The sequence below is a fragment of the Rhyacophila brunnea genome, unplaced genomic scaffold, assembly GCF_057557595.1.
Source record: "Rhyacophila brunnea isolate RB1 unplaced genomic scaffold, BYU_Rbru_1.0 scaffold_14, whole genome shotgun sequence".
In the NCBI taxonomy this organism is placed as follows: Eukaryota; Metazoa; Arthropoda; class Insecta; order Trichoptera; family Rhyacophilidae; genus Rhyacophila; species Rhyacophila brunnea.
The window spans coordinates 3,462,935-3,479,937 of record NW_028232796.1 but is presented as its reverse complement, the minus strand read 5'-3'; positions in this window follow the sequence as shown (position 1 = coordinate 3,479,937).

The window sequence follows — 17,003 nt, the reverse complement described above, 5'->3', positions numbered from 1 at the left end:
TTCAAAAGATTTTAGAATGTAACATTCTTTTTGTAAATATATCAATAATTTCAAAACACATCAGAAAAATTTCCAAGTACAAGATATATTTTTGTTAAAAAATGTGATGCCGGGCGGAACTTGAACCTGCATCCATTAGATTCCAACCAATGTCGTTTACTTATTGTAAACTGCGTCTTACATAATATGAACTACTTTGGATATTTTTTTTTTTACGTAATATATACAAATATATTGTCATGAACGTATATTACCTACATCTAATGAGTAACATTGTGAATACGCACAGATCCTTAGTGGAAGTGTAAATGGGATGATTCACGTCATTTACGGGGACTACGAATTTCATACACAGTTGCCATACATCATAGTCGATGATGATTTTAAATATTATGATAAGTCTCGACACCAATTATTTAATTAATAAAAAGTTATACTTCTGTTACATGCGAACGCCACTCACAAAACGTTTAACACTTTGGCATATATATTATAATAGAGAGATCACCTCGACGGTCGCTATGTCTATAAGCCAAATAATATTGTCGTATTGTAAATAGCCGCCATATCAAAATCATCTACGATTTGAACACCCTCACTATCCAAAACATTTAATATATCTCGTGAACCACTCAATATATACGCTACCTACCAAACAAACATTCCTTAAAAACGCAATGCTTATCAACAATTTTATATGTTTATATTGCCAAGATTAACTGCCACACAAAACCAAGAAAACTACCAAAAATAAAAATAAAATATCGCCAATGTATTAAACTTTTTGCCATAACGTTTTATGTAAACGTTAAGGGTTAATCGTATTATAAACCACCCTTTTAATATGTTGTATAGACGCATCCTCAAATTTTCCTTGCACTGACCGGGTGACAAATGTTGAAGTTCTCAATCGAATGGGGAAGGACCGAGAAGTTCTACGTAGTATAAAAACCAGGAAACTACAGTACCTCGGCCACATTATGAGAGAACAAAAGTACAGCATTCCCCAACTTGTCATTCAAGGAAAGATCAATGGTAAGCGTAGCAGAGGACGGTGCCGCATTTCGTGGCTTAAGAAGCTCCATGATTGGTACGAGTGCACCTCCACTGAACTGTTCCGGGTAGCAGACGACAAATCCAAGATCGCTTTGATGGTGGCCGACCTTCGCTAGGGGATGACACAATAAGAAGAAGAAGAATTGATACATAGGTATTTATTGTTAATATGCTTTGATTAACTATTTCAATCCAAGGGTTGAATGGGTATATTAAACGAAAAAAACTGATCAAGGAATGTATATGATCAAAATGGTAATACTACATGCGTATATTATTATATTATACTCTTTGTGTGCATGATGTTAGCATAATAATAACACAAATAGTCGAGATGAACTCCGAGCCATTTTCATTACAGTTTAGTATCGGTTGATTAAATATGTACGGATGACCGCATTGCCAAGGAGCTTTGTAATTGGGTAGACTGCTGAAACGTCATAAATTATAAATATAAACAAACCCCGGAGGTAAATAAACAAGTTTTATTAACTAATCAAAGATAAAGCTGACTTTAGTACACGAATCAAGTAATTATTATTCATTTCTCTTTAATGGTATTAACCGTCAAATTTTCATTAGAAAGACATTATAACTATTAAGTAATTAACCGCGTTAGACGAGTGTACGAGTTCAAATCTTGGGCCTGAAAAATTCACAAGTATTATTTTTTTATAATTTTTCATATGTTTTAAGTAGGGATTTCAATACCGGTATTTAAAAACCGGTATTCAATTATTTATCTTTATCAAAATACCGGTATTTTCGCTATTAAGAAAGCATACACTATATGTTTTTCAAAATTGAATTTAATGTTATTTTTTCATTACTACTGTATTGTATATTCAATTTAGTGGATAAATTTTATCCTGCCAAAACGAAAATATATTGACTTAAACCAACAAAAGTTTAATAACATTAAAACAAAATCCCTCAAATAATATACTTACAGAATTGTCGCGATGAATTAACAAATTTCTAAGAAGGAAACATTCGTGGCAAATGTTTCTAATTATTCTATAACTATGTATTGATCCAACGTTGATATTACATCCAACAAACGTTGAATTTTACATAAATTTTTCTGTACCCGGAAAAATTAGCATGGTATATACAATATTATGATATATACCTACATATTATTTATGAAGGTCAACATAAGAATTAATCTAGGTAGGTACTTTAAGTTGCTATAAAATAGTGTTTGAAATAGATTTTAATAGTCATATTAATTTATAGATAGGTTCTTCTTTTTTTCTATAAAATATTTTGACGAATACCAGTATTAATACCGGTATTCAATAATAAATACCGAAATACCGGTATTCAATAAAAATACCAAAATACCGGTACTGATATTTTCATTCGCTATTGAAATTCCTAGCTTCAAGTGTGACCTGTTGTCAGGTTGGCACTTCTTTGAAGGAGGATCCGTTACCACCCACTAATTCTGCTTTAAAAACTTTACAATTTTACTGAGTTTTTCCGTCTTTTCCAATACCAGGGCATATTTCAGTAAAGTTCTCTGACATTCTCTAAAACATCTGAACATTGCAACTCTTTTCTATGCTGCTAAAATTTGAGATATTGTACCGTTGCATTGTGCAATGTCTTCCATATATATCACATTCATCGCAGAGCTGCACATCTTATAATCATAGTGTGGCCTGGTCCTAATTTAAATATTAGAATGAGCTCATTTCGTTTCAAAAGCGACCAGATAAACCATGACATCAGGTATGGGGGAAGTAATGTGTATTTACTCATTTTCATAATATTTAGGGATACCATATTCGTGGGAGTCTACTAAAATTCTATGGCACATTTTTTATGGACTCATTCCAGGCAAAGCTTATTGGGTCCCATTGGTATGTTGTGCCAAATAATTAGCCATGCTTGTAAAACAATGAGTTTTTAAATCTTGCGCGTACTATGCTCGGTTTTGGAAATTCACATGTTGTTTGACCTAAAAGGAAAAATCTCAAATATTCACAACCAATATTAAAACCAACCAAGAAAAATATTCAACAGTCGTGTCCATGCGATGCAACTATTCTTGTCCTGTTCACACTTTGGTCAATATGACCGCTTCATGTTCGTCGATGGCAGGTGGATGCAGTAAGAGGACAGACCACCATTATCAGTGTCACATTCGCAGTTTGCACAATTATCAGAATATCCATAGTCTACTCATATCATTCATCTATATTCATACTCCCTATTTATATGGTTGACTTATACCAGGGCACATGTTTTCATACAAATCTCAATCTCTAAGTGGACACGTTAGCAAAACCGGTCAATGACATCATTAGATTTTTTTTAAATCACCCATATCGCAATGTAGATAGACTTCATTCTTCAACACCATGTTATATACAAACAAATATAATATATCATAACATTAAATAAGTTATCGAAAACTTTTTTTTATTTAATATTAATATGAAATCAGTTTGGATTTTCTAAACTAAATTATACAAACATATTTAGGTACCCACATGTAACAATAAATTGTTATTTTCTCAATCTGATACTGCAAAAAGAGGACTATATTGTAATCTTAACTTTATTTTTAAAGCTTGTCAATGGAAAAAATAATCTTTACAATATTTAATAATGCAGAACTGTTTTCCAAAGAAAACTTTCTCTAAGCTTTTATTCGAGTCCGAGCGTCGAATCAAAACGTTTCCCGCGTTTTCAATCTCGGTCAGTTCAAACTTTGTCCAGTTTTGCACAGTAGCGTATACTATTCCACTAATGGGGCATAACTTTACTGAAATTATAGAAATATATTAATTTTAAATAATACACTAAATCAAGTGCACATTTGGTATTCGAATACCTCATTGGGTACCAAACTTCTTGGATTTTTTCTAAGGCTACGTGCATAATAATTAAGTTTATAAATTTATTATCAGGTTAACATTTTCAGTTACCTACATAGTCTTCAATTTTATTATAAGGATTCTATCTATGACAAAACTACGCGATTTATGAAGCGCTTCATAAATGAAAAACAATAATAGTTAATTTTGTCGTAACATATCAATGACATTATTAATGGACGACGCACTCAGTACAGTAGCTAGCAAGTAAATTCACTCATAGCGACATTCACACGTGCATAGGTAGACGTTACTCAATATCCAGTATGCGATATCACGCATCGGGAATTTATAGCAATATCACCTTTATTGTAATGGCGTTAGAACAGTGTTTCTAGTATCAATGTTCGTTTGAGCGAACCCGTTCGAACCGAACCATTCGGCAGACCCAACAAAAAGCATCGGGAATTTATAGAAATATCACCTTTATTGTAATGGCGTTAGAACAGATTATGCCATTCGGCAGACCCGACAAAAAAGTGAGTGTCATTTTTTTTTCCAGATGCTTCGTCCATAGACATATACACATAGCTTAGTTGGTAAATCACATTGGTGCGAATCCAAACTGGCGTCGTATTTTTTTTAAGGTTTTTTTATTTTCTAGATATTATATATTTGTCGGGGGTGTTTTTAAATTATGGAAATGCACTTATCGTGGTTCTAAAATGTGCTTTAAAATAAAAATAGTATACTTACATAAAAATATTGTATTATACATGAGCATGTATAACGTATCATCAGCGAATCACATAGCATTTTTGCAAAGAGTCCCTCGAAACCTGTAATAATATAACAAAAATGGGTTACTCTATGGATGTGGCTATAAGAAGATCATGGAAAATCGGATAAACTTAAACCCATTCAGAATAATAAACAAATTTAAATGATATATTTATTTACATAGAGAGAACATTATAATATATTATACACATAAAATATAAAATATACGTTGAAAATATGATATGAAAAAATAAAGCAATATTATTTGTGTTATAAAACAAATAAATAGGAGCAGTTCAGTAGGTATAAGAACAAACAGTATAACAGAGTATAAAGAGTAAAATTAAAAAAAATATAATGTAGATACCTAGACGAAAATAGGTACACCGGGTGACTTTAGTAGATCCCGTTTTACTAATTTATAAAATAATATGATATGAAGGCCAAGATGTATGAAGCATGCTCATAATATACCTACATTAAAGTTTGTCACGTAAACAAAACCATTAAATATTGGTAATATTTAAGTTACTTAGTTATGCGAGTTTTTTATAGTCTAACTATCATGGTTTCAAAATCTTGGTCTAATATGGTGACTGGCATTTCGCATTTCTATCTTATAAATCTGTTCTGTGCATGTACTTCACACCGTAACAGCTAATATTTTTTATTTTTTATGTGCTTATAGAAAATTCTCCTTTATTTTTAAAATGGCGGTAATCTGAAGGCGCTTCAGATAACTCTCAGAAAAAATGGACGTCACTGACCAGTAGCCCAGCTGCCAGGGTGAGGTTCCAGTCGTGGCGTATCTGGGTTCCTACGGCCGCACCTACCCTGAGGGGTGCTTTATTCAGAATATGAATTCGGAATGTCGACGAAAGGGATCCGGAAATTGAGCGAGGCCAGGTCTTTCTAGCGAAATGAACGCGAAAATGGGATATTGACCATTTTATTTCGCTTTGAATAACAAGTGATGTCCTCTCGTCCCGGACTTTTAGGAACGTGAGGTCTTTGCGATGAAAAGGTATGGATTTCTATTGTTGGGAAATAATTTAAAGGACAATACACGTATTTTTGCTGGAGGCATTCGAATGAAAATATTCAATTAACGGAGTATCTGATTGTTTACGTCAATTTTACTCATTTAATCCCGTGAGTTTTCACAAAAACACGTGAGTCGATGTACTGAGCAAATCTAATTTATTTTAATCTATATTTCCACGATTTAATTAAGTTTTTTTAAATTTATTTTCTCTCACGCATTGCAACTCTATATTTTTTAAATTAAAATTGTTCCAATTATACATAATATATAACACTTGCTTAGATCATTATCATTTATTTTTTATTACAAATAAAACGCTAGTTTTGATTTAAATACATACATAAAACTAAGAAATTCATAGATGAACTTAGTTATAGGTAATAATAATACATAATTATTGTTCATCATTCTTAGTTTTATATCAAATAATAAGTGTTATCATATTCGCTTAAAATATTTCAGTTTAAAGACTTTTTTGATTCTAACTAAATCATAAATGCCCTGATTATAGAGGCGGAACTCACAGATTTAACTTACGCCGATTATCGTGAGAAATTGTCAATTTTAAAATATAAATTGCACGAAATAATTAACATACTTACCAATTCGATAATTTCATAGCATTGTTTCGATTGGTATATAAATACGTTCTATTGCAAGTATTAAAAATTATAAGTGTCTACACTAAAATATTATATTATATTAGTCAACTTGGTGACAACACTACTAACACTAGACGTCATTGTAAACTATCGGGGAATGCATTTGGATAAGAAATACTTTTCTCATTGTATTTACTGTCATATTTTTTTTGTCTTATAAAATCATAATTGTTTGCTATAATAATGGATACATTTAGGTGACTTTCATTATAAACGAAGGCGTTAACTGGCAGCATCACAACTTTAAAGCAATTTTATCGTCAGGTAGTGTTTCGTTGCACTAGGAAATGTTTTATTCAACTGACACGTCGAAAAATCTCAAAATGACATTTATCGATCGGGCCAGATGGTCACCGTGAGTCATAGAGTATGTTCGTGTAATTTATGATGTAGCTTTCTTGAAGTGTATTGGATTCGATAATAATGAATTAGAGAGAATGTCAGAATTAGAACAGACGAATTATATACTTATATTTATGTAATGGTTAAAAAAATGAATTATAAAATAAACAAGAGTATCCGATAAAATATTAAATTAATATTTTAACTCCTATGTATAGGTAAGAATGATGATTCGGCCAAACTATTGGGTTATTGCTCTGGACCAAATACACATTGAAAAAGGATTATTGTTCTGTTTGCATGATGAAGCACAGTACAACCAATGTTTTTAAAGACAGGCTGTCTGATACTACTTCACTAAAAGGCATTAAATGCTTGGGCGACGTAAAAGAGTTTCAGAAAGCTGTAAATGATAATTGGCAATATAGATAGCTCTAAAAAAATAATTGTTGGCCAAATCTTGTCACTCAATCGCTCGCTAGACGTGCGTAATATTAAAAGATTGGACGCAGAGAAAGATCTGCGGAAGTAAGTGGCAATAAAAATTCATACAGCCAAGAAAATAGGAATCAATTTTTGGAGGCATTCATCATGTAGTCTGGAGTGGATGAATATACCTAAACTGATATACAAAACGGTTAACTGGGAATATCTCCAAACTATGTTTATTACTACATAATATTGATTTAACATTTAATTTAGTGAATTCCATTTTCCAGTTTATAGCTATTTCTTTTGTCAAACTATTATCAAAACTATAAAAAATTCTATTTGTCTCTGATTTGAATTATTTAGCTAACAGAATGAGACGGGAACTTCATTTCCTCTCACTCCAGCATTATTTAGAAATAATACCCTACCAGCTACCGCTTCTATTTTTGAAAATTGCTCTAACTAGCTTAATTCACCATAGCACACGAGCACACGGTCGCGCCATTTCTCTCAATCCATCGCCACATCTTGCAACTTCCGACATGTGAGACCAGCAGCACGTAAATTGCTATTGTAACACCGCTGCGGGATGAGAAATAATCGGCCACATTAACTTAATTACATTTTAATTTAAAATAGGTTGCTAAAATATTCTAAGATTTACTTGAATTGATTGGTGTCAGCATAAAGATTTGTAAAATATTTTTTAGTAAATTATCAACTTGACAATATTATGTTTAATTGTAAATTTTGTACTAAATTTTAGAATTAATAATTATAAGATTCTCATTTAAAATGCTATAATTATTTTCGTACAATTATTTCATGCTATTATAATGTATATTTTTTGATTTTTTAGAACGATTGTATAAATTAAATTAAATATTATCTGTTATATTAGGTAGGGTATTGTAGCATTTTATTTGAAATTAGATACGGAAATATTTACGAAAGTAAATAGATATTGTATGCTTTCAAATCCAGTAAAATTTTCAACTCGAGGAAAGAAATAAAACAATTATTTTTACGTATTCATGAGCACGATCCTTAAATGTGATTTACACTATCGCTCGGCAGAGGGGTATAGCGGCATAACTAAGAATACAATATTTTTCCATTATGTATTCGGATTACTTGTAGAAATGGTTGAGTGCTAACGTAGTATAGAGTCGTATCACGCTGAGAGGAAAATGTCTCCATACAACGTGTGAATATTTTTTTACATTAACTGCAGTCGCTTGTATTTTTTGCTGTCACTTTAATGGTCAACGATAAACTATTATTCATGTTTTCTTGTAATATAAATAAAAGCATCTCTTACATAGGTGCGCATTTATTTATCTTGTTATGACATTGGTGGTTATTATGTTGGTATTTCCTCATCATCTTTCATCTTGTTATTCCATAAATCAAAGTTGATTAAAAGGCCAGAAAAATTGTTTTAAAAATCAAATATTTCAAATCATGGAAACGAATTCATGCTTTATCTATAGTATATTAATGTATATCAATGTATGTATCTATATTATATATTGTACGCTGCAGTAGCGAAGGGTGGAGGTAGGCTGCTAAGAACTTTATCAGTCGTACGTATTTGTTTTCATTGATTTAAGACTACAAATTACAGATAATATTGGTTAATTTTTAAAATTCAATTAAACCGTGCATAAACCATAATAGATAATAGTCAAAAAATATTAGTCTACCCATAAAATATCTAAAATTATCCAATTAAATCATACGTAATTTTAGATATTTCACAGATAGAAGAATATTTTTAATCTAGTATGGTTTGGTTTAGGCAAGGCTTAATGAATTTTAAAACATTAACCAAGACTATTTGTAATATGTATTCTTAATTTAACGAAAACAAAATATGAGTATGACTGAAAAAGTGTGCACTGTTTTTGATGGATCGTCCATATCATACCTAAACTATTATGGTTTGGTTTAGGGAGAGTTTAATTTGTTTTTAAAAACTAACCAGCATCATCTGAAATTTGCATTCTAGATTTAATAACTACGGAATATGATATTTTACACTATATATTCCTGTCTTTCGTGTACATATTATGCATAGAAGAATGTATCACTATGTTGACGTTGACGGTGACCTCTTGACGTTGGGATATACTAGCCAAATGTACGCAATCACCATCGTGTAGGTAGACAATGTATATTATGACGTCATGTGGCCCAATTCCAACAAATATTGGCCGTTTTTCGACGCCTTGGAGGTGTTTCTACATGCATCAAATGCCGACAAAACGCCAGTTTTCTCAACTGACATCGATTTATTTTTAAGACATCATCGAATAAATAAATCAAGTAAACAATTTAATATTATTTAGATTAATAAATAGTTATATATAATTATAATAAAAATATAAAGTAAAAAATAGTCTTAGAGCAAAATAAACATAAGTATAAATAGTTTAAACCTAAAATAATCCAAAACAAACAAATTAAATTAAAAGAATATATCATTTGATATATGAGTATAATACAATGATGTTATTTTTAATTATATGAAAGCACAAACGTAAAGTAAACTTCGCCATGTAAAGCTTTGAAAGTTAGTATTTGATATCAGAAAGTTCCGTTGATGAAGCCAGCGGAAGTAGCGGTGCTTTTGCCTGGCCGCTCGGATATTTGGAATTCGCCTTCAAAATGGGAACCGGAAATTCACTTTTCCGAGCGCGGCAAGGTGTGCATGCAAATCGGAGGCTCTTGATATGAAACCTCCCGTAAAGTAGCTACAGTACAGCACCCTTTAACAATCACTATTTTTTATATTTAGAAGCGTATATTATTAAATCATATTACATACAAAATGTTAAACAGATTGTATATTATAATGGATTTAAGTTGAGTACTATTTCATTTGATTTACCAATTTTAAATACACATTAGGATTATAAAGGTCTTGGGTGTGTTATAATAATATTGAAATAAGTATTGGTTGGGCCAATTATGATCGCATTTATCCTTTCTTCCCACCAACCACAAATTTCTTATTATTGTCACAAGACCAGGCAACCAGCAATTACGGATCATCAGTCGACCGTGATTGAATAACATGGAGTTAAGTTTAATAACTTTAAGACAACCGACGTGTCTAGGCTTGTTAAAGCTATCGTAGTCTATCTGATACGATACGAACGACGTTGCGTTAACCACATAGTGACTCAGACAAAACACATTTTCGAACTTCGTTACGCTAAATCTGATACGGTTTGAGCGAACATCGCGTCAATCATCCATTCTGACCTTTTCTTCATCATTCATCTTAAAACCAAGTAAAACCGTGAGAGTGACATACCAAACCGTCCATTTACCAGTGCGTGAGTGCGTGAACACCGAACCAGCTCCAGCGCGCTAGCCCTCTCAACACAAAAGGTCAGTGCCTGGCATCCTGGTAAACCCTACCCCCTAGATTCGTAATCCACCAACCAGCATCTTCAACTAATACAATTTCAAAATAATACAAATTAAAACTTTACATTTTTCAGTGTTTGTTTTTTTTTCATTACACGAATAATAAAACATATGAATGCCAAAGATAGGAAGTGATATATTTTATTTATCAGTGAGTAACTTTATGATTTTGCTTGAAGGTATGATACGATAATAATTATAGCATTCGATATACCTGTAACATATTATATAATATCACTTTATCAGTCCAGCCTAGGTACTTAAATTTGATTTATGTTTAAATTTTATCTACGTAGTTGTTCTCAAATGGATTAGTTGTGTACGCAGTGATTTAGCTCTAATCTTCAAACCGTTTTGATTAATGACCCTCAGCCCAAGTAATTGATGAACATTTTATAAAACTATTTTAAGCTAAACGTTCAAATTATTATCCACAATTTATTATGTTAGACGTTTACTTATTACTATTGATTAGAAATACTATTTGGGCAATGAAAATAATTATTTTACAATCAATCCAACAGATTTGGATATTAGTGAACATAATATATTGAATTTGAGATATATATTTTATTATTATTAGCAGAGTCATCGACTGGCGCCAGTTTTCTGATGCACGATGAGACTTATATTGTAGTTTACAAAAAAACATTAATTAATAATTTATAAAACGATGTGGAAGGCTTGTATATAGAAGTATATTTGAAAATGAATCGAGATTAAAATTATGTTTAAGATAATGAGTAAACATTAAAAAATATTGAAATATTCTTTCAATTTTCCAGAGAAAACAGTTTGAATGACATGTAATGAAAAAAACATAATAGCTTTTCTACAGTAAATTACGATTATCTTTCAATTATAAAGAACATTTAATATGGACCTGAATAAACTAAAAGAGAACATTCAATGTCTGCTCTACTAATTGTGGTATAGAAAAAATTACTTTATACCTATCTCATATAAAATATTAAGCACTAATGTCGTGTAATACTATCATTCGTCAATATGTTTATTTCTTGTGATATATCGTTTAAATGGAAAAAAACTTCCATATATTACTGAGTAAAACGTCTTTATGCTACATTTACTTAGACTGTTTGTTTGTTAGTTACGATAAGTAATTATTATTTTCGCTTGAATTTATCAAAATATTTTCTAAATTAAAATATATTACCAAGGAAAAATACGTAGGAGCATAGTTTTTAGTATAACGTATTTCGTCGCTAATTGTCTACAAACACGTATCTCAATTTTTGTCAGTTTTAAGTTGTGTGATGCAATGAATTCAGAATTTGAATATGCACATATTCTACTAACAAGTATATCAAAACATACTTTATAACATAATAGATTTAAGCAATGACAAAAAACTAGTATCACAATAAAAGAGTTTCATAAATATTATAAACTCGTATATTGAGTTACGTGTTTGTAATTATACAGAATACCGAACTCCGACAGATGATTATACTGAAGCACTTTCTCGTAAGTCAAGATACGTGTTTACTGTAGTAATAATGTGGAATGACTCACAGTAAAGTTGCAACGCATAATCGTATCTCCGACAATATGACTGATCGGTCGAAAGTATAGTGCGATAAAAACAGAAATTTTTTTTCATGAAAATGTGTGTTACTGTTCTAAATGGATATTTCATAGAAGAAAATTTATTTCGAAATTAAAAACTGAGGGAATAAATTTGTTATTTGCCTCTCCTGAAAAGTTGTGTTTTTTGAGATACTTACGTGTTTGTAGAAAATTACCGACGATTTGTCGTTTAGGAACTAATCGTTTTAACATCTATAATTGTGTCGCAACATTTCAAAATCAGCCAAGTCCATCTTTTGGTATTTTTGACTTTTTTGTGAATTGCTGAAGAACTACTGCTTTCTAACATTTCTGCGTTATCAAAATGTGGAATTTATTAATTTTAAATATTCTATACTCGAAATAATATAAATTTTCAGCCTTGTGACTGTGTATTTGAGAAAACAAAAAGCTATTTTTATCTTATTCATCTATTATGGACTTGGCTGGTTTTGAAATCTAGCGACACAATTGTCTTAATTTGACTGCTTAAAGCTCTTTTGAATTTTCCACATCTATATCAAATTATTCAACGATGTTAAATGTTTTTCACGATTTTTCATGAAAAAATATTTATTTTAGATCTTTTCTTAGAATCTCCGTATTTTTAAATCCAATTTTTCAACAAAAAAACTTAGAAAACACTTAGAAAAAAGCTAATCTCAGAAGAATATTATATGAGACAGTTCTGAGTTACAATATTAGTTGTGTTTTTATTTTTAAGAAGTCTAAGTTATTTTATTATGAATATGTCAATATGTTTTTTTTTATGATTAAGTAAATGGTTCATCAGAGGTGAAAGTTCAATAATATATTTTGAAAAACCTACAAAAAACGTTAATACGAATGTAGATGTGGGTTAGATATTACAAAGTATATTTTTCGAATATGTGTTACCCACTGGCATATTTATTACGATATTCCATACGCCACGGCGCGAATTTTGCCGTTTCTTCAAAATTTATTTACTATTATTATCAGGCATGGAGATGTTCGCAGCTTCTGAAATATTAAGTTTAGGTAAAATGATAAACGACCTAAGGATATATGTTCCGCACGTCCCTGGACACAAGAATATATTACAGGCAAAACGTATATCTAGGAAAGTAATATTACCTATTAAATGTTTACTACGCTGTTAAAAATAAAGTTTTGAATAATGGTTTTGGAAAGAAAAGTTGGAATATTTTATCAAAAATATTTTTATCTTCGTTGTTTTGAAATATTATATGATAAACTTGCTACACATTGTGTTAGATAATAGTATACTATCTAATATTATTTAAGTTTTTACAACATCAATGGAAAAAGGTTATAAACTTCGTATCCTGTACTGAGTCCACAATGCGGTGAAATTTTTGATTATTGGAGTTTGGATATAAATTAGAGGAAGTCTTATGGGCTTGTAGGGTGTAAATTACGTTGCATTTTTATTGAGATTGAATTTATAGCCATGTAAAAATAAAATTGTTGGTGTGTTGAAATACTGTTTGTTACACCACTTTTAGTTAGTCATTATTTTGACGTTTCATTATTGATATCATTCACCTAAAATAAATTCTAATCAGACAATTTGGCTACTATAGATGGAAAATATTAAATTTCATTATAGACGTAATCTGTCCTTTCATTGTTGATACAATAGTTACATAATATGTATTATAACGTGAATGTGTATTTTCTATATATTTAATTGACAATATTATTTAGTATTCACAATGCCCAATGTATTATGTAGTTAAGAGCGTACATAAGTAAAACGGAAAATAATTTTCAAATCTATGTGGAACGAAATTTCGGCAGCGTTGCCATTCGGAGAGCGATAGTCGATCTGTTTGCACGTCAATTTGTTTTGTGATGGCGTCGGAGGAATATATTCTTAAATCATGTAAAGATGACTAAAAGACTTTCCGCATGTACTTGAAAAAGAAAACATGTCAATGAATATACTATTATTATTACGAATATAATAATAAACATAACGTAAAAAGGACGCATGTTGAATTTTTATGAAAAATTATATTTCGTTCGGCTAGCCTCATTTGCACAATCCGCACATCGCCTAGTCACGATCTTTTTAGACCATGCCTCAGCTGAAATAATACAATGTAATAAAATAATACAATCCATTCATAACAAATACAATATTCAGGGATTATATCGAAAATATTGGAATATTTAATACATTATAAAATTGGCTGTTTGAGTGAATCGAAAACTTTGTTAAAATTCTTGTTGTCTTTTCATATATGCAAATACTATGAAAGAATACAAGATAGTAGTCAAGTAGTATGAAGTTTGCTAAAAATGAATTATTAATGTGAAATAACTTGTCGATAATTTAATCATTTAAGTGAGAATTGATTTTTTTATACTCAAATACCTACCTTTTACAATATGCTCTCGATTTTAAAAAGTTTTTCTTCCACGTTTTTCGATGAGTGAAAGTTTTATTATATTTTCAAAAGCTATATTATGAAATATTTTTGGAATATATCTGATAACTAGCTGACCCGGCGAACTTCGTACCGCCTCAGAATCAATAATCTTGTGTTAACTTATTAACTGAATTAAAATACTCAAAATGAATTAAGTTCAATAAATGTGCAAAAATCAAATCAAAATGAAATAGATTACATAGTTTTGGTTGGTTCAGATTTCGAAGCATGATAACTACCAAGTTAATCTTCAGTTGTAAATTGTGCGGTGGTAAGCCAGGCAGATCCAATGAGTTTAAAAATTCAGTTAGATAGTTGGTTGCTTCTTCTTCGTTTATTATACAGTCGATAGATTTGAAGGAATGCATTGGACCAACGATTTGATTTTGAATTGTGGAGTTTAAGTGATCCACATCTTTGTTCTTTGCCGCAAAAATTGCTCGTTCACTCAACCAATTGTGGTTTTTGTGGTTAGCAATGACGTTCGGGAACACTTTATTGATGAGGTCGTCCTTCGCTGAGACGAAATTTCAAAAATTCGGCGGGAACGAAATCAATCCGTTCGATTCGTCGACAGGAATACGGCAGTTACCGATAGTCAGCAATTGCTTAGAGAAATCGTCGGCAGATGGATCGTTTAGCAATGCAACTCGCATGTTCGTCGTCAGCCGAAGCTTATTCACATAGCGCCACAGAGTCTATGATTTGAGGCAAGCGTTCATTTCATCGGCAGCGGTCGATCTTGGATAGACTGGTAGTGTTTGGCAGAAATTGCCAGGTAGTAGAATCATCGCGCCACCAAAATATCTTGAGTAATTGCGCAGATCTTTCATAGTTCGATTGAGTGCTGCCAATGCGCATTTGTGCGCCATTGTGCATTCATCCCAGGTGATGATTTTACTTGCTATCAAAACTTTGGCCATTACTGAGTGTTTCGCAATACTGCTTGTCGGTGTTTCAGTCATTTGAAGGTTTAACGGCAATTTCAACGCTGAATGAGCTGTTCGGCATCCTTCTAACAACGTGGCCGCTATCCCAGAAGAAGCAACTGCTACAGAAATTTCGGATCTCGCACGAACAGTGGCCAAAATCAATGTCATGAGAAATGTCTTCCCAGTTCCACCAGGCGCAACGAGGAAAAATAAACCACCATTTCCATCATCAATTGCCTTCATTAACGTATCGTACACTTCCTTCTGTTTGGGGTTCAACATTGGTACATTCGATCGAACCGATAGGTTCAATGCATCTTGATCATATTCACGTTCACGTTCCAATTCTCGATTAAAAGCGTCATTCATTCCACGATCAGGCGTTGGCATTCCTAACTTGACTAACAAACTGCCGCACATGAGATAACACATGTCTTCGATCAAAAGCAAAGCCTGGTTATGTATGTCCTCAGTCACTTCGAGATTGGGATTCTCTGAACTGACACGAATTCAACGTAAAATGTCTTCTGACATGTCATCCTTGTACTTGTTCCACAGCTCAGGTGGATTTGATGGGAAGCATGTCGAAATAATGATAGCAAATAATGTGCGTATCTGACTTGGAGATGCAGAAACAAATGCTTTAGCGATTTTCATGTCCCAATGAGTATCATTTTCAAGCAAATTGAGCTTTTGACATGCAGCACGAAATGTTGGGCACACTACACCATTGACAGTTCGAAGTGATTCAAATGATGTCGACCCACGAAAATTTACCAGCAACAACCGCAAGTAGAATCATTCGCCATTCTTCGGATGAACTGTGTAAATGCGACCAAGAACATCAGTAGAATGCACAACCGGATGATCAGGAACCGCATCGCCTTGCTTCCAACGCTGAAATTTCTTCGATGAAGCGTTCCAAGTGTAATAACGTAGCATCTTAGAGTAGAACAACGTTTGTGCAAACGAATCGCTTTGGCAAATCGAAAAGAAACTGGTCAATATTGGCGGTGGAGATATTTCAGCACGTTGAGCAACATTCGATGCATTGAAATAAACTTGTTGACCATTTTCCAGATGCACCGCCAAATGTACAGCAGTGGGATGACGTTCATGAATGGGGAATGAGAGAATACGCCAAATTGCTTCATTGCAGCTCACATATCGACCAACTTGATAGTGCGTGATTTCATCGTTGTTATTGGGAGTTTGAACGCCAAAAACTACAATATCGCTGCCTTTGGTGACATATTTGCATATGTATTTGATGGACTTCACTGAATTGCAAAACTCCACGTTGCGATGCGCCTTGAATGTTATGGAAAAAAAAAGTGGCGAATACGGAACAATCCAAGTGTTGTCGACCGCGATATTGTTTCACTTCATTTTCGTTGTGATAGTTCTACCGTTATCATTGGGTGATCGACGCCGATATAGTGGATAACCATCATTGGCAG